The sequence below is a fragment of the Uranotaenia lowii genome, chromosome 2 (genome assembly GCF_029784155.1).
Source record: "Uranotaenia lowii strain MFRU-FL chromosome 2, ASM2978415v1, whole genome shotgun sequence".
In the NCBI taxonomy this organism is placed as follows: domain Eukaryota; kingdom Metazoa; phylum Arthropoda; class Insecta; order Diptera; family Culicidae; genus Uranotaenia; species Uranotaenia lowii.
Window position 1 is genome coordinate 167,008,811 of NC_073692.1, and position 27,637 is coordinate 167,036,447.

Genomic DNA, 27,637 nt, shown 5'->3' on the forward strand with positions numbered 1-27,637 from the left:
TTTACCTTGATCTCTGAAATTGAATACTCCAGCGAAAAAACTCCAAACAGCGTTCAAATCCCTCGTTGAGTCCTAAAATCCTCTGTAAAATTCTGGGAAAACAAAAAAAAACGCACTCAATCACTGATACACATCAACCATCGCAACAACAACGGGACGCGCTAAAGGTAGGAACGCAAAACAATCCCGCTGCCATGAATCAAAACTCACTCACATACAAATTACATTAATTGTCACGAAATTAACACCCCTCGCCGGAAATCACATTTGTTTTACTTCTGCTGGCACACTGCTGGCTGGCTGCTTGAGCTATTCTTCATCATCCGCCATCATAAATAACATTTTCTCGCTCAGGATGATTGCCCGTCTTAGCTGCTTATCACTTGCTTGGTTTGGATGTGTGTATGTAACTAGCTTTGTGGATGTTTGAACGTATAGGTATGTTGATTTCGTTTGCCTCCAGGAAACACCGGGAATCTGAATCTGCTCCAAACGAGACGTTGTTAGCTTTTCCTCCTGTTTTCTCACATTTGCCGCTGCTGCTTCCCCAGCTTCCTTTTCCTGTGTAACAGTATACAGAAAAACACACACACACTGGCTCGCGGATATACACTTTTCACAAATCAAATTCACATGCCATTACACGAGAGCGATTCAATTTGTAATTTTTATGCTTCTGTTTGCCCGCCTTCTCGTGATGTTTACTTGCACACTTTTTTTTTCAACTTAACTTAACTTCTATATTCTCCCTTCTTTGCTTTGCTTTGCTTTGCTTGCTTGCTTCAAGTAATTTTATATTTTCCTCTTCACTGCAATAATGTTGTTTACACGGGGGCAAAATATTTCGCTCGGTGTTTTATTACATTTCAATACAACTTTTTTTTTTCTATTGGTTATGCTAATGCTCTTTACAGAACGGCTCCTTCAAAAGCCAAAAGTCGTTGCAATGGCACCTGTCGTAAAAAAAATGTCAATCGCTGAAAGATGATCCCCTTTCCGACTGAAAGATGCCGAAAAATATGATTATATGTCTCCGGGTGTCTCATCCGCGTGGTCGTGCTAATAAGATGCCCAATCCAGGTATTGATTTGGGTGCAATGAAACAGTTTATGAATGTTTAAAACCGTCGTCGTTGATTGTCTCTAGTAGCTGAATAATTTTATTGGCAAGATACTGGCGATCTGCGAGAGTTTTTATTTTCCTTTGAGTGTGATTGTTTGAAGGCAGCTTCAACCTGGTGATGAAAAGTCTTCTGTTAGAGTTTGATCTGTTTTGGTCAATAAAATTTGGCTCAATGATCGTTTATCCTACACTGATAGCGAATTTCAAAAGATTAAATAATCATTAATTATTTTATCTAAAGCAACGAATGATGACTACAAATATTGAAGTTGGATTTGGTACTAATGATGGTCTACCTTAGATCCATCAGATTGTGAATGATTAGAGTCAGTATAACAACATTGTGTTTCGACAGCTTCTTGAGTCAGGTTTGCCAACATTGGAATGCGCTGACTTTAACGAGTTGGTAAGACGTATTGATGTTTTATTGAAAGAAAGTGTTAAAAATGGTACTTAATGGTACTCCAGAAGCCTAATTGAAATCAAAAGACGCAGAGACAAACTTAACAAACATTTTTGAAGAACAAAATGTTCAAGGAGTTGGCATAAGTACAAAATTATGAGAAACGAATATTCGCAAAAATTAAAAGAAGCTAAAAGCCAATCTATCCAAGACGAGCTGGAAAGAAACAAATCTAATGAGAAACAGTTGTGGAAAACAATAAATAGGTTGATGAAGTCAAATAGTACCAGGACAGATTCAGTCTCATTCAATGGAGTTGAAGTCAAAGACGAAAAAGAAATAGCAGAGAAGTTCAATGAATTCTTTATTGATAGCGTCATGGAAATCTATAACAGCATCCCGGCAAGCTCAAATGGCTACGTGGATCAGAGTATGTACAATAGTGGAGAATTTCTCACATTCGAAACAATAAGTAGTCAAGATTTTGACGAAATAAAGGGTGATACGGTCAACATTTGGTCAAGGGAAAACGCGTGTAAATCGGTGAAATCGTTTATTTAAAACATCAAATTAAATTTATTTTTCAAGTTTAATTAGTATAAAATTCAGGAAAAATATTCAATTAGGCTCCGCTTTTCCAAATCCGAATTGTCGGGCCATACGCTTAACCCCTGCCGTCAGATTTTGTACAGCCAGTACAGCGTACAGCGCAGAAAGCCAGTTTGCCTTGAACTGCTGCTCGTCCTGAGCAGTTTTTTGGTCTTCTTCAGGTTCCGCTTGACAAAAGCCCAGTATTTCTCAATTGGGCGGAGCTCTGGCGTGTTGAAAGGGTTCTTGTCCTTGGGAACCACCTGCACGTTGTTGGCGGCGTACCACTCCATGGCCTTTTTTCCGTAATAGCAAGATGCCAAATCCGGCCAAAACAGTATGGAACAACCGTGTTTCTTCAGGAAAGGCAGCAGACGTTTATTCAAACACTCTTTCACGTAAATTTCTTGGTTGACAGTCCCGGAAGCTAGGAAAATGCTGCTTTTCAAGCCACACGTACAGATGGCTTGCCAAACTAGATATTTCTTCGCGAAGTTTGACAGGTTCATGTGCTTGAATATATCTTCTACCTTTCCCCTTCCTTTTGCCGTACAAAACTCCTGTCCCGGAAGCTGCTTGTAGTCGGCTTTTACGTAGGTTTCGTCGTCCATTACCACGCAGTCAAACTTCGTCAGCAACGTCGTGTACAGCCTCCAGGATCGCGTTTTGGCCGTCGTATTTTGTTTATCATCGTGATTTGGAGTCACTACCTTCTTGTAAGGCGATAGTCCGGCTCGTTTTTTGGCTCGATGCACGGTTGTAGACGATACACCCAGCTTATTTGCGGCATCTCGGAGAGAGAGGTAAGGATTTCGCTTGAAAATACCGGCAACTCTCTTTGTCGTCTCAGCGGCCTCCGGTTTTCGATTTACCCCATATCCAGGCTTCCTGGCTGTCGACATACGTTCCCCAAACACTTTAATCACATTTGTAACGGTTGATTTGGCAACTTTTAGCGATTTTGCTAGCTTTGCGTGAGAGCAGCTCGGATTTTCGCAATGCGCGAGCAAAATTTTGATACGCCGCTCTTCTTCCTTGGACGGGATTTTGACCAGTGAAGAGTGAATTCCAAAATCAAAATAGGAGCAACATTCTACACATACACGCCTCGAAAATGAGGGGTGTTCAGGGTTTTCAATTGCAAAATTGAAAGAAATACTTCAAGTTGATATTGACCAAATTTTGACCGTATCACCCTTTAGTTAATGATATGAAACCCATAGCTGGTATCGAAAATGTCTCCCTAAATTTTTTAAGGATTCGTTGCTGGAATTCGCCAACCCGTTGAGAAATGTTATAAACACGAGTCTGCAGTTAGGAATAATACCTAAAACGTGGAAGTGTTCTACTGTAGTTCTCATTGAAAAACAGAAAAAAAGCTCAAGAGGCGACGTTATATCGTCCTATAAACATGTTAGAAATTCAAGAAAAGGTGCTAGAATTAGAAGTAAAACAGCAATTTTTACGCTTTATTGAGTGTGAAGACATATTGATTGCTGAACAGTCTGGATTCAGGAAGGAGCATTCAACTGAATCTGCAGTTAACTTGATACTTCGAAATTAGAAGATTCATGTTGATTACGGAAACTACATATCGGCTGTGTTTCTAGACTTCAAGAGAGCATTCGAAACTATTGATCGGTTACTGATGTTAGAGGTGTTGGTAAAAATTGGTATCAATGGTACGGTTCTGAGCTGGTTCAAAGATAATTTGGAGAATAGAATGCAACGAACAAATAATGGTTCATCTTACTCGCGATTCAGAGAAAATAACCTAGAAGTTGCCCAAGGAATTGTATTGGGTCCCTTGTTTTTTATATTGTACACCAATGACATGAAAATGTGCTTAAATCACGGCCGTCTCAAGCTATTTGCAGATGATTCCGTCTCCTATTGGAGTAAAAATGACTAAGAACTCGTTTTACAAAAAGCAAATGCTGATTTGAAATATATTGCAGGTTTTTTTAAACACAGAAAATTGTGTCTAAATCTTGATAAAACCAACAGGATGATTGTTGGAAATCGCAAAATAGGAGTAAGCCCTAAGTTATTAATCGATGGTTGTGAGATCGAAAGGGTTCGTCAAGTCAAATACCTAGGAGTACAAGTCGATGAAAAACTGAATTTTATAACTCACATAGAGTACACAATCAAAAAGATTTCCTTAAAATATGGTGTACTTTGTAGAGTAAGTAGATATATGACTTTCTTGTCGAAAATAATCTACGTTAAATCTGTTATCATGCCGCACTTCGACTATTACGCTACAATTTTACTGCATGCATCTGATACACAAACAAAGCGCCTACAAAGAATTCAAAATAAGATCATGCAAGTAGTGATGCGATGTAATCGATACACACCAAGTACATTGATGCACGACATACTTCAATGATTGTCAGTGAAACAGGTAATTGCGTTTAACAATTTGATTTTTGTATATAAAATGAACAACGAACGTAACCGGCTTACTTAATGGACGGTCTTCAGTACGGCAACGATGTTCATAGCTACAATACGAGAAGAGCCCATGATTTCAGATTACCAAATACGAGAAAGGAAATGACAAAACGATCAGTTTTCTACAACGGTCTAAAAATGTTAAACAGCCTGCCGCAGAATATCAAAGACAGTTTAAACATAAACACTTTCAAGAAACTGGCAATACAACACGTCAAACACACAATTTCATAAGGAACTCGGCGTTACACTCGATTTTCGATTTAATTTGATAAATAAGCTTCAATTTCAATAACCACATTGGAATTTCTGCACCAAGAATGGAATTTCTTGTTGCCACTAATTTTGAGCCCTTAACTTAAAGCCTTTCATAATTGTTTTAACCTGCATTCAGTTCGAAAAGAAATACAAATCAATTTCAAAACTGAAATTGTGTCAAATCTTAAAATAAGACTTAAATATTTTAATATAAATAAAAAGCTTATTATCTCGCGATCTTCTTTCAGGTTCAGATTTTTTTCTTTTTTTTGAGAAAAATCTCGGTGAAAATCAATCTACAATCCAAAGCAATGATAAATGTTCAGTTTATTTGAGGAATATATTTCGAATTCGTTCAGAGATTGCCTTAAGGGGGGAGTAGGGTCCAACGGGTAAAAAAAACACCATTTTCATGATTTTTTTAGAGCTATCGTATGTATTCAAATTTTTTGCATTATACAATGCATTGTTAAAAGAACATTATATTGAAAATATATTGAAAGATTAGCCGGTGACGGAGCACTTTCGAAGATGCCTTTTAGAAAACATGGATTTGTGGTGGACACTGTATCTCAGCACAGAATCATCGGAAGTCAAAAATTCAGAGCAAAATATTTTGAATAGATGTTTTTCTGGACTCCAACGATTTTATTTAACTAAACAAATTTTTTTATGAAATTTTTGTAGCTGTTTGAAGTAAAAACTACAATTTTTCACGAAAAAAAACGCCATTTTTTTATTTTTTAAATCTCCCCAAAGTAAAAAAAAAATCGTTGGGGTTTGGTTTTTTATATGTTGAAAATATGTTCCAAATTTCAAAAGAATCGGTGAAGTAGTTTTCAAATGACGATGCCCACTGACTTTAAAAATGTGCTTTCGAGAAAAACGCGTTTGAAGTTTCTGCTCTAAAAATGAAAGAAACAATTTTTTTTCCACTCACACTGAATCGTCGATTCCAGCTCCATAAAGTACGTTCCCTGCAGCAATTTCGTTGTCTTCAGCTTTTTTTTTCAAGTCTTTATCTTATTCTGGCTTCTTGACTCTGCATCTGAGTTTCTTGTTCGGCCTTGGCGCCGAATTCTTGCAGTATTAGATAAGAGGAGATAAAGGCCTATAATTTCTACAGTTTTGATTCGATAGACTTGAAAATTTGACACAACATTCTTGAAATGTTTTATAATAAAAAAAATAAAAATATATCGATTTTTGAAAGTGTTAGACCCTACTCCCCCCTTAAAAAACATGTTGGGACTAAAGAATGGAGTCAGAATCATTAAAACCAATAATTCTGATAGATGAAACACTCAAAAATTTAAACTATTAAATTTTTAAATTAAATTGAGAAATGTTATATTCTTTTTAAATATTTTGTTTCAGAAAACAAAATCTCATTATGCAATCTTTTTAAATTATTCTTTTGGAAATGCACATGATTTTCAAATCCAGTTGAAAATTTAAAACTTTATTTCTAAGAATTGAAAAAACTTGATTTCTTATATTCAAAAGTCATTACTCATTTCGTTAAACCCTGTATCTTATTGAAAACTCTATTTTTTTTCCTTTAAGGCCGTGGCTCTTCCGATTTTGTTAAGAAATGTATTAAATTAATTGAGTGTAAATTCAATATTAAACTTCGATTCTCGAATTACAATTGACACATAAAAAACTGAAAAGCCGAGGTCTTGAAACACAAAATTTTGGAATTTTTTATATCAGAAATATCTGAAACATAGTCTACAAAATAAGCCTACCTTAGAGTTACTTGTGTAACAAATTTTGAAGTTAAAAGAATAATTCTGAAATTTATAACATTTGAGTTTTGCTGAGTGTTATCCAAGTGTAGTACACTTTTGACAAACTAAGTAGCCAGAACTCTTTAACTTAGTCCACAATGTGTTCAATTGAAAACTGATATAGATGGAATCAATACAAATTGAACATTCAAACATTACTTTTACTTCTACCATTGAAAATTTCATGAAAAAATTCAAGAAAACCTTAGACAAATTGTCATCGAAATTCGATGAAAGCATAAATGGTTTAAAACAGTTAAAGAATATGATAAGTTTTTTAATCTTTTTTCCATCGTTTAAAATTTTGAAATTTAAAATTTACAAATCTTTGAAGAAATATGTATCATATTATAGAACATTTGATTGAACAATAACACAAAAATTATTTCATTTATACAAGAATAAAGCTTTTTGTATTAGTCAGTCCAAATTGTATATATCTTGCGTTCAAGCTAAAGGGTGATACGGTCAATATCAACTTGAAGTATTTCTTTCAATTTTGCATTTAAAAAACCTGAACACCCCTCATTTTCAAGGCGTGTATGTGTACAATGTTGCTCCTATTTTGATTTTGGAATTCAGCGTATCAAAATTTTGCTCGCGCATCGCGAAAATCCGAGCTGCTCCCACGCAAAGCTGGCAAAATCGCTAAAAGTTACCAAATCAACCGTTACAAATGTGATTAAAGTGTTTGGGGAACGTTTGTCGACAGCCAGGAAGTCTGGATCGGGGGGAAATCGAAAACCGGAAGCCGCTGAGACGACAAAGAGAGTTTCCGGTATTTTCAAGCGAAACCCTAACCTCTCTCTCCGAGATGCCACAAATAAGCTGGGTGTACCGTCTACAACCGTGCATCGTGCCAAAAAACGAGCCGGACTATCGGCTTACAAGAAGGTAGTGACTCCAAATCGCGATGATAAACAAAATACGACGGCCAAAGCACGATCCAGGAGGCTGTACACGACGATGCTGACAAAGTTTGACTGTGTGGTAATGGACGACGAAATCTACGCCAATGCCGACTACAAGCAGCTTCAAGGACAGGAGTTTTGTACGGCAAAAGGAAGGGGAAAGGTAGAAGATATTTTCAAGCACATGAAACTGTCAAACTTCGCGAAGAAATATCTGGTTTGGCAAGCCATCTGTTTGTGTGGCTTGAAATGCAGCATTTTCATAGCTTCCGGGACTGTCATCCAAGAAATTTACGTGAAAGAGTGTTTGAATAAACGTCTGCTGCCTTTCCTGAAGAAACACGGTTGTTCCATACTGTTTTGGCCGGATTTGGCATCTTTCCATTACGGAAAAAAGGCCATGGAGTGGTACGCCGCCAACAACGTGCAGGTGGTTCCTAAGGACAAGAACCCTCCCAACACGCCAGAGCTCCGCCCAATTGAGAAATACTGGACTATTGCTAAGCGGAACCTAAAGAAGACCAAAAAACTGCTAAGGACGAGCAGCAGTTCAAGGCAAACTGGCTTTCTGCGGCGAAGAAGGTGGACAAGGTGGCTGCACTAAATCTGATGGCAGGGGTTAAGCGTAAGGCCCGGCAATTCGGATTTGGAAAAGCGGAATATTTTTCCTGAATTTTATACTAATTAAACTTGAAAAAAAAATTTAATTTGATTTTTTAAATAAACTATTTCACCGATTTACACGCGTTTTCCCTTGACCAAATTTTGACCGTAACACCCTTTATTGAAGGGCTTGCATTCCAGATTCGCCGCATTTATTTGGACATGCCTGGGTTTTCAAAGTAAAGAAGACATTGGAAGCAAAAATAAGGACTTAACTAAGCTCAATTTTTTGTGCTTGTATTATCCAAATTGTTTTTGTTTTGGAAGTTTGAAAAGAGAGTTTTCAGAAATCTACAATATAACGAGGGAGAAGAGATTGGACGTAACATATTAAGCTGGAAACTCGCGGTGTAACGATTTGTTACATACCGGGGAAAGTGGGCTTAAAAAGTACATTTTTGTGAGACGTTTTTAATTGAAAACCTCTTTTGATTAGTTTTAAGCCAATTCAATTAAACTTCGTCTAAAGAGGATTAGCCATTACAGACTTGGATGCAGAGTTTGATTCATTTCTTTATTAATTTTTTTCAATAAAAAAAAACACTTTTATCGAACTGAAACTCTTCAAATAGAAGCAATCTTAAAAGTTGAAATAAGTTTAGAAAAATTGAAGCCTAGTTTCAATTAAGGCTTTACTCTGTACAAAAAAACTACAAAATCAAGTGCTTTCCATTAAATTCAATTTTTTTCATCCGTTGTAAGAACACAAAACATAGAACCTTCAATTAGGATAATTTATCAGATAACCATCGCTCATAAATTTAGTTGCTATTATGCTATTTCAAACGATGTGCACATATCTACTCTCAAGCGAATAAAAAATGAATACTCCACGCGTCCCATCAAGAAATTTTTCTGTGACGACAAACAAAACTCCAAGAACCAACGAACCCGTTGCCTGAGGCCAAGATGAATGAAGAATTATCAAATGAAAGAGCATATTGTGCACGACGATCATCATAGGTACAGGTTCATAGCTTATGTTGGCTCAAGAGAGTCACGACAAGCCAAATAAATGAAAATATAAACCGACCTGAGACTTCTGCGAAATTTTCCTACGCAAATGAGACAAACATAAGTAGGTCCGACGTCTTCTGGTAAGGTGGTATGGATTCAGAGCTCTATCTAAGGAAGGGTCGCTGCTGGTGGGTGTTTCGGTTTTGGTGGAAGTATGTAGGTGTTCGCTCATGACGATGAAAATTCATCATTCATAGTTGATTTTCCATGGAAATGGAACAATTTAAATCGAGGTTCATAAATCATCTGGCGTGAAACAGAAACCAGCACTCGGCTTAAGCTTGTTGCTTTAACAGCATAATTCGTGTTTTCCTTTTCAATTTGAGTGTCGATAATTTTTTAGGGTGTTTTGAAAAATTTTGTGAATATTTTCTATATTTTCAGATTTATTGTTTTTCATAGGTCAAATAAAAGAGCTGGCCAACGCATTCAGGCAATTATTGTTAATATTAACACAAGAGGATGTTTTCCTCTTGTAATTGGAGGATTCTTCATTTGCCTCCTTAAGATGAATTATTTTTTAATGAGCTAGAGAACGAATTCCAGAGTTCTTCGAGAGTATACCTTTTGCCAGACTAGACGAATCGATGAATGAAAGGAAACAATATTCCCGACTCCAGCTTTCCTCGAAAACGATGCTTCGGTCGATAAACAAAATCCTATTAGCGGCCTATCATGGCCAAAAGTACGTACGTATAGAGCTCTCCTATTTGGAAATTTATGACTTGCCAAAATTGGCAGCCGTTAATATTTTCCAGCAATCCATCAAACACTGAATGAGGAAGGAAGAAAAGTGGTGAAAACATTTAATTTGTCCGTCCGTGTTTTGATTATTTTTAAGCGATTTTTTTCCAGCGTAAGAATCTTTCCATATTTTCTCCGGCCTAAGGTCGAAGAAATAACAAATGCGGGCTGAGTTATGGTGCGGTTTCCATGTTTTGTTTTGGTTCCCTTTTTTTTTGCTTCGTCTGCTAAGTTTGACCGAAGAGAAAAATTAACTTTAATCGTTGCGACGATTGAAGAAAGCCTGGATACGGGTGTTATGCGCAAGTCTTTTACCAACTTGTTGGCTTTTGAAGATATTTTCGGTCGATGGAAATATGCTTGGGATTGGTTGTACTTTTTTGTTTATTCAAATAACTCAATTTCACATCGTTCGCTCCGGTTTCTCGTTAGTGTATTTCGCTGATGTTGGATTTTTTTTAAGTTTTCGAGCAAGTGTGAAAAGAATTGCCCGAAGTTGAGAGTTCATAATACAGTTTGTTTAAATTTAATAACGCAGCCGATTTGAAGAATAGTTTAAGTGATCTTTATATGTATAAATAAAAAGTGAAAAACCGCGGATGTGTCTAATTGAAGTTAAAAAAATCTCGGCGTGGCCTGCCATTATGACATTATCGTGGAAAAGACCAAAAATGAACAAATGTGAAAAATTGTGAACATTAGTGATTTAGTTTAAAGTTTATTTTTAATTATAGACAACTTAGCTTAGTTTAAAGTGAAATTTGAAAATTACATCCGATCCGGTAAATGACGCTAGAACATGTCAGTGCATGTTCGTCTAGATCGCAGCAAGCGGAGAACGTCAGCCCAAGAGAGGAGATATCGGTGAGCCCGTTCCATCTTTTACTATTTCTTCTTTTTGTATATATTTTTTTTTACTTATTTCCCGATCAAGCCTTCTGTAGTTAGGTTTCTTTTCACTGCCGATGCTGCTAGAACGCGCTGGCGGTGAGTAGCAGAAACTGTTTAAAGATTTTTTTTTGGGATTTTAAACCGGTTGGTTTATTCATCCCCACATTTTTGTTTTCTTTTTAGAATCATTAAAGCCTAGTCCACACTAGGAGACGGTTCGTCTCGAGACGGTCTCAGCGTCTCCCATTTTCTTCGGGAGACACTGAGACCGTCTCAGGTTTCCAACAACAACAACAGACAACAAAGTTCGTCTCATAACAAAAATCGCTGTTCATGTTGCCTAGTGTGGACTAGGCTTAACAGAATCGTGAGTGTTTTCAAGGAGCACTCAATGGTGATTTTTTCGCGGTACAGTAAAACAAACTTTCATTCTGAATATTATTCATAACAGTGTGATGATAATATTTGCGATCGGTTTCAGAAATATATCTAGTAGTTTGTTATAGGCTTTTTATTTAAGATGTTCAAAATAATACCAATTTTCCAGATTTTCTCTCCACAGTAAAGCTGAAAACTAAACTCTCGTCAATTTCTTCAAATCTAGACAGCATATTCCGCATATTGACTTTATGTTTACAATGTACGAGTTTATTTTATTTAATAATTTTTAATCATTTTCAGACAACTCATAATTTTCATCTATTTTTAACTGCATCGTTTCAATGTTATTATTTTATGAAGCAAAAATGTTCTGATGGTGATCTGAAAAGATTAAATTTTATTATTATTAGTTATTAATTAACTATTAATTATCTGAAAAGATAGATATAATAACTCATTAACAATATCACTTTATTCCACAGCATGAAACCTGTCTTCATGAGTTGATCAACTTCATTATGTTCATTCATTATAATTTCTTTTATTAATATTATAATTAAATATTCCATTTCGTGTTTTATATTAAATTCAATACTGTTTTATCTACATGCAATTTTTATATTATCAGCATCAACGCTATATTACATAAATACATCGCAAATCTTCGAAATGTTCTTCTTTGGAAGTAATTCAATTTAAAGATAATGAATAAGACGAGGAGAATTACATAACAATGACTAAACTCCATTCACCTCACTCACCGTGCAGTATAAAAGCTCATTTTATTTTGAAAAATATTGAAGTTTTTAATAATATATCGATACAATAAGTGAAGGTTTTTACAAAATGTTATCAAATTAAAGTCATTTATTTGCGTTTTCGCGTAGCTTAATGCATGGTCAGTGGAATAAACTAGTTTGCATCGAATCGAAACGGCAAAATCGAATGCAGTAAAGGGTTGATGGTTAAAATATTTCAAATATTTTATATTTTTTGTATTTAAAGTGTGTGCTTACTTTAATCAATCATATAACAATTCGTCATAAAACAATATATTTTAAAGCTTTTGATTTTTATATATTGATGTATAAATTTAATTCATTTCTCAGGTAGTAATGTCGACATAAATTCATAGTCTTTTCAGCAATGGAGAAAATGTAACTCTGCCAATGAAAACAATAAATTATCCTGTAACTTATTTTAGTTTTCAGAGGTTCGAGGAACATCTGATATGTGCATCATGTTTTTATAATATTCTATTGTATATTGTATTCATATCACATTATGTTATATTATATTGTATTATTTATATCATATTGTATTATTTTGTATTGTTTTATTATATTTTTTTAATTGAGTTATATATTTCAACAAATAGGGAAGGGGCATCTGAGTATCTTTCTTTTACAAAGAGAGCGGGTAACTGTATGTGCTTGCTACCCGTTTCGAATACTGGACGTTCCCCAATTTATGTCAAGGGAATTTGGCATGGTTGAAGAAATTATAGTATTTGATTACTATTTGTAAAATAAGGACGCACTCTTTTTTTCGGAAGCCTTGGCGGCGGGATTATAGCTTGCATGCTATCTTGGTTAGTCAACAACATGTTTATAGCTTCTCGAGTCTTTTTCCCTTTTAACCCTGGATAACGTAAGTGCCTCTGCTTGCAATTCCATTCCCTTGTTAGTCTCATTGAGTGGTTATGATTGTGTTGCGTGGTAGCCAAGATGGACGCGTGGGTTATTTTCTTGGTCATAACTGCGGCGCTGCCGCAAACCCAAGGTGGATACATACATACATACATACATACATATTCAAATAACTCAATTTCACATATTTTCAATATGAAAAATCAATTTGTTGTCAAAAGCGCGCTGCTTGCATACGAGAGTGCAGTTGTTCGACCTTGTTTTGAATGCAAAAAAAACGAGATTTATTGTCATTATTTCTTACATAACTCTTAATGGAGACATTGGCCCATTTTGGTGTCTTCAGATGAAAGTTGCATCATAAATTGGACTACACAATGATATTATTTGCAGTATATTCGGTGATGCAGACTATTTTAAGACATCTTCTAATCAATACTTTTTTTATATGTTATTTGAAAATCTGGTAAAATTTTAATGCGTTTTGATGAGCTTTATTATGATTTCCGTTGAAAAATAACAGACTTATGTAGCTTTGAAATATGGTATCATTTAATTTACAAAAAAAAATCAAACGAGATCAAATTCGAAAAATAAAAATGTTACAAATCTAAAAAAAATGTGTTTTAAGTCGTTAAAATGAACCAAATTTTCAATTTGGGGGAAGATCTGGAAACCTCGGCGCTAACCCGTCAGATAATAAGAAAAAACCTCATATATCTTTATAAGTTAAAAATGTTCATAAATTTACTGAGAGGCTGAAATAAACATTTGAAGTCAACAAACTGAAACACAAAACAATCTCTAATAAATAATACTAAAATTTTAATCAAAGACTTAAATATTTCAAATAAAAAAAAACACCAATTTTCTTCAGTATAATTTTTAATCAATTCTAAAACTTTTTTGAAATAAGCAATTTATGAAAAAAAAATTAACCTTGTATCTAGCAAAAACATACAAACATTTTTATTCGCCCACGGTTAGGAAAAAACCACTCAAATTTTCAAAAGAATTTTTTAAAATTTTATACCACAGAAAAAAAATTTTTCAATTATTCAAAATAAACTCCACTCTGTTGTGTTGTGAGCCTACTTGGTTAAATGATTCAACTGAATCAAAGCAATCGAAAGATTCCTTTTAATTCAACCAAGGTAATAACCTTGGTTGAATTAAAAGGAATGTTTCGATTGCTTTGATTCAGCAAAATTAACTTCTTTCGAGAAACTATGCGTTTTTGAGCGAAATTGAAGTTGTTATTTGAATATGGAATCTTAGTTTGTTTATTTCAAATGCTCTTTATATATAAAGTTTTTTTTTAATTAGCAAACAGACTTTCAAAATAGCTATTCATCAAATAAAAATCACAATTATCATATACTCAGAAGCTTTTCTAGAAAGTAGCGATGTAACAATGGTTTTGATTATTACAGTTTTGAAATACGCAAATTTCACCCCAAGTCTTCTCATCATGAATTTAGAAAATCGACTTATTACTTGGGTTAGGAAATATTTCCTTTCTTTACTGATTTTATTAAGGGGGGGGGTAGGGTCTAACACTTTAAAAAAATCGATTGTTTTATTTTTTTATTTTCTTATTGTAAAACATTTCAAGAATGTTGTGTCAAATTTTCAAGTCAATCGAAGCAAAACTGTAGAAATTATAGGCCTTTATCTCCTCCTATCTAATACTGCAAGAAAGCAAGAGCAGAAACTTCAAACGCGTTTTTCTCGAAAGCACATTTTTAAAGTCCGTGGACATCGTCATTTGAAAACTACTTATCCGATTCTTTTCAAATTTGGAACATATTTTCTGCATATAAAATACCAGACCCCAACGTTTTTCTTTTTTGTTTTTTTTTTACTTTGGGGAGATTTTACAGGTGAGAAATGGCGGATTTTTCCGTGAAAAATCGTAGTTTTTACTTCAAACAGCCACAAAAATGTCATAAAAAAAATTTTAAGTTAAATAAAAACGTTGGGGTCCAGAAAAACATCTATTCAAAATATTTTGCTCGGATTTTTTGATTTCAGATGATTCTGTGCTGAGATACAGTGTCCACCGCAAATCATGTTTTTTAAAAGGCATCCTCGAAAGTGCTCCGTCACCGGCTCATTTTTCAATATTTTTCTACGAAAAAAATTACTAAATGTTCTTTTAATAATGCTTTGTATAATGCAAAAAATTTGAATACATTTGTTTAAACGATAGCTGTAGAAAAAAGTCGTAAAAATGGTGTTTTTTTATACCCGTTAGACCCTATCCCCCCTTAAAAGCTCCCTGATGCGGATTCAAGATATTAAATTTGAAAATCAATTTTTATTTTTAAAAAAATACTTCAAAACTGAACAAAAATCAAAACCAAATAAGATGAACTTATGAGTTATTTTTTTTTTTTTTTCTTTAAATGGTTTTCCGCCTCACGACATTAATAACCTGATGAACTTATGAGTATTTCAAGTTAATTCAAATAACAATCACTAAAGTTCAGCTCAGAAAAAAAAGGTAAGACAGATTTTAATCACATACCAGGATCACGATTGCTCAAGCTCTTTCCAGAATTATTCTTTTGTTTTTGCTAAAACATTTTTTATTGTTTTGTGAGAAAAATTAGCATATGGCAATGTTTTCAAACAAATAAATTTTCAAATACAGCCTTCAGTAAAAAAAAATTGTTCGCACAAAAAAAGATTTCCAAAGCAACAATACAAACTTAAATGAGTTTTGTTAGCAAATTGATTTATTTTGTTAATTTCCTTTGCATTTGTGTATTTAAAAATTATATTGCTCAATACAAATTCATTTTTTCATCTTTTTCCATATTTTTCTTATCAATCTGAAGATTTTGTACATGTTAACAGAAATTCCATGACATGTTTGGAATGATCTTTACAAGAACCTTATTATTGGGTGAAATTAATAAGGATCTAGCACTTGTTCTTGCTATTCTCTAGCAGTTTTGTTGGTCATGTTTGACTTTCTCAATTTGAGCTTACTTAAATCTAGCGAAGCAATTATTTTTTTATTTATAATCGAATGTAATGTTTTCACAGCTGAGATAATAAAACATCATTCAATATTCATTTTTAAGGATAAGATATTATTGAGAATAGGCAGACCCGGTTTGCTTTGCTACACCATCCAATAATAATTAAATTCGTAAAAATGATAAAACATTTTGTCTTTTTGGAAGTAATAACTTTAAATTAAACTTAAACATCATTTAGAGGCAAAACTTTAAAAATAAGATCGCAGAACAAACTTTACTTGTTCTTAAATTATGTCAAAATGTATATACATTAATATATATTCTCCATCCTCTCCCATTTCTAAAGTGAGAAGACCCACATACTATCATTAAAATTTGATTTAAGGTATTTTAATTACGACATTTGCCACTTTTGGCTACATTTGTTTGAACAACCACCTATAAAATAATTTCCATTTTTCTTGATTAGTTCCCGATTCATACCAAAAAAATCATTCTCTTTCCTCTAGTAGGCATTTTTAAAATAAGCATACTCATTTTTTTTGTAACCAAAAACACTTTCATAGAAAATTTTGTTTCATTCATTAATAGTTTCAAAAGATTTATCACAAAGTTCAATTAAGCTATACCTTTAAGTTATACTTATAAGTATAGGTTATATATAGGTATACTTATAAGTTCTCAGTTTGTGCAAATTTTTTTATTGAAGCTTCTTGTCCCTTCCTATATCCCCAATTAAAAATCAAAAATCATAAAACCATTTTTCATACCATATGCTCTCCCATGCCAAATTTGGTACCATTTGTTCGATGAGTTCTCAAAAGGGAAAAAATGTAAGGAAGGAGTTGTGTTAAATATCAATAGAAAGCTTTTTCATACTCAAAAACCCTTCCATGCCAAATTTGGTTCTATCTACTCGATTAGTACTCAAGTAATGCAATACCGAATTGTATGGGAGCCCCACTCCTCCCTTCCTTCTTCCCCAATTGCAATGGAAGAAGACAGGGTTCTCAAAAATAAAGAAATATAATTCGGATTCAAATAACCTTCCTTTTCAAATTAAGGTCCATTTGTTTGAGTTTTTTTCGAATTATGTAAAATTTTGTAAAGAAACTATAAAAATTTTGGCAGCAATTTGTGTGGTTGCGGCCAAGGTTACCACGACATCGAGCATATTGTTTGGTCGTGCGACGTCCATCTTGTCGCTAGAACGAATTTGATAGACTCCCTTCGGGCCCGAGGAAAACCACCCTATGGTTCAGTGAGAGATGTGCTGGCTGTGATAGACTTGGACTACATGTTCGAAATATATCTTTTCCTTTTTATTTTCACATTTCCCTATCTATCTTCTATCTTTTCTTCAAAAAGTGAACTAGATATAAGCACACAATTGTAATCAAACAAAACGAGTTTGGCTCTTAAAGCCTAAAGGTATGAGCCGTTTCAAATAAAGAATTTACAAAAAAAAAACTATAAAAACTTGTGTCTATTTGCTTGATTTGTTCTCGGGACCCCTCTTTCTTTCTTAATTCTCTATTAAAAAAAAGAAGGGGTCTCTAATAATCATTCAAACCATTCCTCGTACCCCCCCCCCCCCCCCCCCATGGCAAATTTGGCTCGATTTGCTCGTTTAGTTACCAGTTATGCAAAGAAAATGTAAAGGGGAAGCCCTTTTCACTGCCAATCACCCCACTGGGGTTCCAACGGTTCGTACGGTTCGTACGGATCGTACGATTCGTATGGTTCGTACTGTTCCTACGTTTCGTACGATTCGTACAGTGACTACGGTTCGTACGGTTCCTACGGTTCCTTCATACGGTTTGTACGGTTCCTACGGTTCCTAAGATTCCTACGGTTCGTACGGTTCGAACGGTTCGTACGGTTCGAACGGTTCGTACGGTTCGCACGGATCGTACAGTTCCTACGGTTCGTACGATTTCTACGGTTCCTATGGTGCCTACGGTTCATACGGTTCCTACGGTTCCTACGGTTCCTAAGATTCCTACGGTTCGTACGGTTCATACGGTTCCTACGTTTCGTACGGCTACAGTTCGTACGGTTCGTACGGTTCCTACGGTTTCGTACATTTCTCTTTTCCAAATACGACTCCATGCTAAATTTTGTTTCATTTGTTTGAATACTTCTTGAGTTATGTAGAATATTGTTTGAGGGTCTCGATCTCCCCTTCTTATCTCCCCACTGGAAAAAGAGAGAAGTCTCAAATAACACAGGGAACAGTATTTTTGGTGCCTTTGTTTATATAATGATTATGTTTCCTGAATTTCAAACATTGTTCAGATTATGGCTATTGCCTCTAGATTCTATAATATGGCGTGTGGAAATTTTAAAATTAGTGAGTTTTTAGTAAAGTTGATCTTGTTGATCGGATTAAATAATATTAAGATCTACATAAAATCTACAAACTGATTTTGAATAAATATTTTATCTTTCATTCAACCAATTAATGCAAAGCTTGCATAATTCTTCGTGTTTCAGAAATAGGGTGGGTGTTCCTAATTTGGCATGTGTGTCTAATGTTAACATACCGTTTGATTTTGACTGTTTGTGACGTTATTTTCAACTTATCATAACTACAAAAAAAATTGATAAAGTAACGGATCATCTTAACTTTAATCATAAACACAAATTAGATTTCTCACTCCTAAATTATTCAGTTATAACCGATTTGTTTTAAAATATGTCCAAATTGACCGATTTATCATGAAAATTTTTGTCGGATTGTAAATCACAATGATTTTTGTAATAAGACTGTTAAAACCATGTTTTTTTTTTCAACTAAAAACTGGAAAAATGTTATGTCCATAGTTAGGAACACTTTTTTCAATGTGTTTCTAATGGTGGGACATAGTCAAAGTATTCCAAAGTATGTTGAAGTTATAGAGTGTTTTTTGAATGAATATGATTGACGTTAAGTTGTTAAAACTAATTTTATCTTAATTTTATTTTCAGGGAACTGGGGGACATCGGGAAATCGTTTTAAGTTAAAACATGATTTTTTTTTTTATCATAAGTGCATTTCAAAGCTATATTCATAAGTCGAAAATATATTTTTTAAAGAACATTTTTATTAAAAAAAACCCCGAAGAAGTTCTGGAAATAGACATGAAACTTCACAGCTCAAAGAAACCATGGCTACAATTGAAATTGAGGAAGCTTTTAATAAAATCCATGTGTCTATTCCGAAAGAAAAAACGCATCAACACTTATGACTTGATGGGCAAGAGCATTGTACAAAAGTTCAAATAAAATAGTTGTTCAAAAATTCAAAAGAACTAATTTGAATCATTGAAGTTCAATGATTGAACCATTTGTCTTTGACTTTTACAGAAAGATCGTTTTCGCGAAAATTGTAGGAGATTTAAATATAAAAATTACTCCAATGTATAGAGAACAGATGTCTGCTCATGTGTATTTAGAGTTTTTTAAACAAAAATTTCAGCTGAAATCTTCAAATAATTGAAGACCAACAGGAAAACTTCTTGGAGTCTGCTACAAACCAGGAAAATCTTTATTTGTCACATGTATTTAATGGACAATGATAGTAAATCCAAGGCTTCATAATTCGTCCTCAAATCGAAGGCCAATCTAAGAAACCTACCAGCGATAGAAAAGCACTCTTCTTTCATCGAAGCAAATTATCTTATTCCATATTATGGTTTTTATTCAATCATTGAACATGTAACAATCTTGCAAAGCAGATGATTTTCTACAGCTCTTGAAGTTACCTCAGACACCACAAAAATATAAGAAACATCGTAACTACAGGAAAAAATATTTTCCTGTTCTATCAGCTGGAGCCCGCATTGATGAAATTACAAAAAGCAATGGATGCAACAAGTAGTTTGAAGAGGGAAAAAAAGGATTGAAGAAGGATTAAAAAATATTAGAATAGTAAACCATCATGTTTCAGAGAGTTTTTTCAACGTGAACAGAATCGAAATAGAGTCTGAATGAAAAATGTTGTAAACTTATTTGTATTCATTACTTAAAATTTTCTACTAATTCAAATCTAAAAAATTTTAAAAAACAAAAAATGTTGTAAAAAGCAAGTTGATTTTGTTTAAGCTTAACATCCACCACTTTCTCCAAAACTGACATAAACGAACTTGTTTTAGAATTTTAATAGGCATGTTTTCTCTGATCGTATTCCAGAAAATATTATAAAAGTTATGATTAAAATTTATGTTCTTAGAATTTTCTCATTATACTGATAAGAAATGTAATCATATGCAGAATGAGGACAAATATTGAGCACGCTGATACACTTTTCCTTTACATGTTCATAATTAGGAACACATATGTAAACAATTAGGAACAATGAGTGTCAAATTAGGAACTTCGACACTCTTTAAAAAACACATTATTTTTCGAAAATTAAAGCTTAAAATGAATATTTCAAACTTCAACCGAGTGCTTTAAAGAATTAAGAACTAAGTTACCTGAAAATTGTATACCCTACAAATGAAGATTTTGCTTACTCTTATCAAATCTAAAAACCCCTGACAAAATACAACGAAATAGGTACACTTACCCTACAACGCTTTCAAAAGTTAAATTCTACTACTACTTACTTTGTAAAGACGGTGAAATGAATTAACAGATGGTTTTGAAAAATCAAAGAATAAATTTAGTAAAAAGTTCATTAAAATATCGTCACAATCTCTGCTTAATAACTTTTTCTCAGAATTCAAATCACTCGTGGTCTTCAGGCAAGTTTATAATTGTGTTGAAACCTAAATGTTAATACTACAGTGTTGTCAAACAAGAACAAAAATAGATTAACTTAATGTTTACCTATTTTTAAATGTTATTTTCAAAACAAGAGCAGTGGAGAAAAATCTGATAGATGTTTCTTTGTGTAATCATTGAAACATATTTTGTACTCATATACCTTCCCTTGTCAAATTTGGTGCCATTTGCTTGATCGGTTTTCGAATTTTGCAAACATTTGTCTTTTGTTTACATCACGCCGAAGACTGCCTGGCTAGTTCAGTGTACTACGGCATGAGATCAATTAACCGGAGTTTGAAGCGAAAAAATAAACTACAGAAATGGGAACAAGTTTGTACCAAACATCGTCCGACATTGGTTCTTTAATTTTTTTATGAATTTTTTCTGGTCATTTTACGTTTAGGGACATTTTAATGAAATGATTTCTCCTAATCAAATCGCTGATATAAAACTAAATCACGATATTCTTCAACAGTTTTCCAGCTTTTATTATTTTTATTTGGCTAGACTAAAAATAAACGCTTCACGTGAAAATGAGTTGTGGTGCTTTAAAAAAAATGTTCTTAGCAAGGCGTGTAAGAAGTTATATTTACGTAATTCTTAATATGCAATAACTTTGAATAAACCAGTAGAAAATGAGAAGCTTTACCTTTATTGAGAATATCACTATCTAAGAAAAATGATAACTTATTGTCGTAGATATAAATAAATTTTAATAAAAACTTTTCTTCGAAGTGGAATGGCGTCCTTCATCTTCAAATTTCGTCGATAGATTAACACGTTTGGTTCCAATATCCTTTTCGAATCCTTTTCTCAAGCATGTATAGTCCTATTTGTCGCTGGTAGTGTTCGTGATATTATGTTGGTTGTTTCAGCAACACTTATCAGTTTTGGGACAATCAACCTCAAAAACAACCATGTGTGCCCGTTTTTTTTGTACCGAGAGTTTTTGAGGTTAATTGTCCCGTCTCATCTGTACACGCTCAGCAAGTGTGCGTAAGAAATGTCAAAAACAACTCTATTGGTTTAATTTGTACGGTGTTGTTCGAAACTCACCACTACATCTCATTTTAACGAAATTCATCATAAAAGAGAGTTCATTTTTATTTCAGTGCTTTCACATTACCACAGTATAATTATATTTTCTGTTTTTTTATATTAGATTGATTCAACTCCATCAAAGTATGCATTGATCAAAATAGAGATTTTCGCACAAGGGAAATAAATAATACATATTGACTATTGAGAAAGGTAGGTAAAGATAATTTTAAATTACAATTTGACTTTTTATATGTTCTAGGGTCCTTCTACTACATTCGCCTTCTCCTCTACTCTGGTTGCAGTTTATTCTCTGAAACTGAAATTTGTGCCGGCTTAATGGATGGATACTCAATTTCCATTCTCTTTCGATAATATTCTCAAATAGTGTGTCCGAAAGAATCATCAAGTATCTGCCCCGACTGTCCGAGGATTCCATATACCTATTTCATGCTTCTGCACGTAAGTATAAACTTTTTGAATATTCTTACAACATTATTCAATCGGTTCAAGTGATTACCTTAAATTTTCCCGATGTTGTTAGATAGCTCAATACGTGGCCCAGCATCGCCTGGAAAAAGTATCTTGAAACATAATCATTGAAGGGTTTACAAAATATTTACTAGTTTTGGATCATAATGTATCCATAATGTATCTGTATATTCCATACAGATATCAGTTGAATAATGAACGATAATTTTCTAATTAAAACGTGTTTTCAAACAGCAATCATTTTACGTATTTCATCAGCTGTTAGAAGGATAGGTATGACGTTTAAAGACGCTTCACAAAAAAAAACCGTTTTTCCTGTGCGAAGAGAATCCTGTTTAAGCCTTTTTCGTAACCCGAAAAATTCGTCTAAAGCTTCACTTTCGACAACGGAATCTTTGATTGAATGCGTTTTATTGCATAACAACAGGCGTTTATAAATAAGGCTTAGGGACCATTCACATACCACGTGGACAACTTAGGAGGGGGAGGGGGGTATGGAAATGTCCACGCTTGTCCACGGAGAGGGGGGCAGGGGTTTAGGTCATGTCCACGTGGACATACTTTCTTTAAAAATCTTATATATAAAAATGGAGGCGTTTTCTTTGTAACACCATCACGTATGAATGGTCAGTCGGAATTTAGTGAAATTTGGTATCTGACGGTTTTTCGGGTCGGAGATGGTTTGTATAATAAAAGACATTCACCGTCTTAGCCGATTTAGGCTTTTTTCATGAAAACTGATTCTCGAGCACGAAGAAGTTAAAGAACTGCAAACATTATCCAACGATTTATTATGTTACGGGTAAAACGAAGTTTACCGGGTCAGCTAGTATTTTCTAAAGGTGAATAAATATTAAGATGTTTAAATAAAAATCTTAAAATAGCATACCTTTCCAGTTTAAGTTTAAACAATAAGCTACTTGAAAGCAAGATATAAATATGATAATAAAGAAATTTAAAATTTTTATTTTTTTTTATATCAGGAAATTCTTATTCGGTTTTACGAAACCAGCCATTTATAACAAAAAGGCAAAAAGTGGTGTTTTCTAACTGTCACATTATAGGTATTTAAAATTAAAACTTTTCCAAATGTGTCCACGTGGACATCCGGGGAGGGGGGTAGGGGTTTGCCAAATGTCCACGCTTGTCCACGGAGGGGGAGGAGGGGGTCAAAAATCTCATTTTTCTGTCCACGTGGTATCTGAACGGCCCCTTAGTTATTTTTTTTTAAACTGAACTGGGAGTTTAAAACATACATACATATTGAGTTGGGACGATTTAGAAGAATGATTTAAATCTGTGTGTGTTGTCTAAGGCCAACTAAGTTTCCAAATGAACCAGAATGATCATTAGCCGATTTCAATTATTCTAATTCTAATTCCAATTTGCAACACTGAGAACTATTCAGTCTCATATTAAACGAACCAATCAAAACAGCATCACATACACATATGTTCATTTATGTTTAACAACTTAATTTTTTTTTCAGCAAAGAACACTTGAATGTCGAACAGTCCGTTGTCAGAACGAAAAATGTGGTTTATTGATTTATCTCAATACTGCATGTCGTATGGCTCGTCAACAACCATTTGTCTTCAGTTTAAGAGTCTAAACTTTAGACCCTGAACACCAGGTCCAGGACCAACTTGTGGCCAAAGTTTATGGTAACTTACCAAGTTTTTTTAACATACTTTTACATCTGCCGTTGATGACCAGGAATCGACCACTATCGATTATCATTTGAAAATGTCTAAATACGAGTAAAAATCGTTAAATTTGTGAATAACGCCTCTTACATGAAACGCTGTAAAATGATCAGTTTTTTTTTAAACATGTTCCATCAACTGTGGTGAGAATATCACTTCAATATTTAATCGAAAAACGTTTTTTCTTGTAGGATTTTTTTTATGCAACCTAAATGCTCAAAGGTTCTTCTACGACTAACAAGTTCTTTCGATATTAAGAATTATATTGCAGAGCAATAGGTGTATATAAACGAGGCCTAGTAAATTTTACAAAACTAAATCGAGATTCAAATTATCTGTAAAATGATGGAAGATATTCATCTCATAACAACGTGTCTTGAAACAGCAATCAGTTTATGTATTTTATCCGCTGTAATAAGAATATGTATGACATTTAAATGCACTTTTCAGAAAAATATGATTTTGCTGTGTATTAAGAGAATTCTTGTTGTTTCGCCTGCTTTTTTCCGTAACCAAAAAAAAACGCCTAAATGTTCAATTTCTACAAACGAATTTTTTGATTTAAAACAATTTCTTGCATAACAACAGGCGTTTACAAATGAGGCATAGTATTTTTTTTGTAAACTAAATCGGAAATCTTTAACCATGCATAAATGCTTTGGGACGATTTAAAAAGAACAACTTAAATTTTTATTTGATGTCTGATATACTCAGATTGATTTGCCAATTTCCAAGACTGAAGACTATCCAGTCTCAAGATAAAGAATCAATCAAAACAGCATAACAATCACAAATGTTCATTAAGGTTATTTCTTTTCAGCAAAAAAACAGTCGAATGTCGAACGATACGTTTTAAAAATGAAATATGTGGTTCAACAGTTTTTCTCAGTACCGCATGTTAGTTTTAGTCACATCTTGTAAACATCCATTTGATCGGGCTAGACTCTCACTCAACAACAGGGCCAATACAAACTAACGAAATGAAACCTCCTGCAGATTTTGTAAGTTAGATGTTCTTAAGTTTCGCATGTATTTCTTTGATTGAGCTATTCATCTGCTTCTTCCATTTATCATTTTACTTTTTTTTAAAGCAATAAAGTTTTAAATTCGATTGACCGAGCTGTCTGTTTATAGACAATAGTGTACATCATTGCGCTCCATAGTTCCCAAACATTTTAGTGAATATAAATAAAAAATGTATTAACCATGCCAAAAATAAAATCGGTTTATTTGATTTGATTTTTAACTTTATCTCTATCTCATGTAGCTTTACTTTATTCTATTTTTTTCATTATTTAAGGAGATGATCAAGTTTTACAACTAGCTAGAAAAAAATTCGTAGATCCTTTCTCCCACTGAATTTTGGTGTTTTGTTGTAACAAGTACAAAATTATGAGACAAGAATATTAAGGTTACGTAAACTGGGTTCTGGGACTATTTAATCATTATCGGAGTCCTTCCGTCCAACATCTTGACATTCCTGACGAGAACTATCACACAATTTACTGAGTGTTCCGCCTTATGTAAGTTATTCTCTTTGCCAGAGCCCTTCCGTTACTTTTTTTAACGATCTTCAAAGTCTTTTCACCAGATTTAAACCAAGGTCTGTACAGTATTTTATTACCAAAATCAAGAATTTCTATATCAGTATTGAATTTTGACCAAATTCCATTTTTTTTTTTATTTTAGCTTTGGGTTCCTTCCGTCCCAGTTTTCTTTTTTTTTAGCTTTGGGTTCCTTCCGTCCCATTTTTTTTAGCTTAGGGTTCCTTCCGTCCCATTTATTTTTTTAGCTAAGGGTTCCTCCGTCCCATTTTTTTTTAATGCTTAGGGTTCCTTCCGTCCCATTTTTTTAGCTCAGGGTTCCTTCCGTCCCTTTTATTAAGCTTAGGGTTCCTTCCGTCCCATTTTTTTTTAAGCTTAGGGTTCCTTCCGTCCCATTTATTTGCAGGTATTTTTCACTAGTTTTCCATAACAAAACTTTAAAGACACTTTTTTTCATCTACCCAGAGAATCCGCCATTTTTGTTCATGACCATACGCACAAAGTTGTCCTTTTCAAACCAAAGGGCTTAGCCTTCATTTCACCTTTCCAATATACTTTAGTATATTATACCACTGATGAGATTATACTTACCATTACCAATGATTCTGGGAGTCTTATAGCCGCGCCATTGTCGTAGATATAAATAAATTTTAATAAAAACTTTTCTTCGAAGTGGAATGGCGTCCTTCATCTTCAAATTTCGTCGATAGATTAACACGTTTAGTTCCAATATCCTTTTCGAATCCTTTTCTCAAGAATGTATTGATTCAATTTGTACGGTGTTGTTCGAAACTCACCACTACATCTCATTTTAACGAAATTCATCATAAAAGAGAGTTCATTTTTTTTTCGGTGCTTTCACATTACCACAGTATCATTATGTTCCTGTTTTTTTATATTAGATTGATTCAACTCCATCAAAGTATGCATTGATCAAAATAGAGATTTTCGCACAAGGGAAATAAATAATACATATTGACTATTGAGAAAGGTAGGTAAAGATAATTTTAAATTACAATTTGACTTTTTATATGTTCTAGGGTCCTTCTACTACACTTATGTCAACTGATTTATTTGAAGAAAAAAAACAGAATTCAAGAAATATTGAGCACATAATAATCTCAAAATGCTCATGTAAGTTGGAAAAATCTTTTTCACAAGGCGTAACATAAAAAAAAAAATCCTTTTCAAAGCGGAAATATGGAAATGGAAAGCCATTTTTGATATTGAGATAATTCTTTCTACATTTTACATTTGATAATTTTGAGTGAATCTCCCAACATTAAAAATCAATTTTCCCAGCTTGTTTTATTTGAAGTTTGAACATGATTAGACAATATTTGAAAAAAAATTTCTTGCAAAAAAAAAACGATCTTCGATACTTTATTTAAACTAACGCCTGACAGTATATGCATTATCGATAAAAACGATCATTGAGCAACATTAGACAGAAAAAATAAAGCATGAATGTTTACCTTAGTAATTTAACACAGCACAATTTCTTCCGTTTGTTCTGCTATTCCTCATCTGAGTTCTTCAAAGTTGCAAGCAAAAAATCCAACAGACAGTTGACACACTTAATCAACAATTGTCTCACTTGGCCAAGTTCATGTTTTTCTTGGCACACTTTAGTAGCCCCACAATCGGTTAAAAACTTTTCCTAAACCAAAGACGCGGAGAAAGCAACAACCAAGCAATCTTTAATGGACCTGCAGCACGTTCCGGGGTTTGCTGTTCAAATTTATGACAACAATTCAGCGACTCGGGCAGGACAAACTGTGCAAACACTTTCACTATCCCATCAACTTCTTTAAGAAGGCAGCCAGAAACGGATCCCGGATGGAAGGAAATTTTCCACTTTCCGCTATTGTCACAAGAAGAAAAAAAGATCCTGGAAACCCGTCGGAATTTCCCGAGCCTGAAGGCTTCAGTAGCTTGGCAAACACACAATAACAACACTGCTGGTCAAACTAATTCACCCGAACGACTTCAACCCACAAAAGTCCTCTTCCGGCAGGACTAGTGACAGTTCCTGTGAATTTCCGTGGAAGAAAGATCCAAAGCTTTCAACGGCTTTATTTCTCGCTGCTGGCGCAAAACTTAGACACCCCAATAGGAGAAACTCCAACCTGAATGTGTCCAAACACCACAACTGGAAGCAAACGGCAAAAACCCGAGACAGAAACCCAGAAATCCTTCCACTCTGCCAGCCGGCTTAGTCGAAACTGAGCCAGA

At 34.0% G+C, this 27,637-nt stretch overlaps 1 long non-coding RNA gene across 1 annotated transcript; it reads right to left on the reverse strand.

Moving 5' to 3' along the window:
• Positions 1-27,637, reverse strand: LOC129746607 (uncharacterized). Its single transcript, XR_008737325.1, has 3 exons — positions 26,878-27,637; positions 215-1,234; positions 1-92 (listed from the first exon to the last, which is right to left on the reverse strand). It is a non-coding gene; the product is annotated as an uncharacterized LOC129746607 (long non-coding RNA).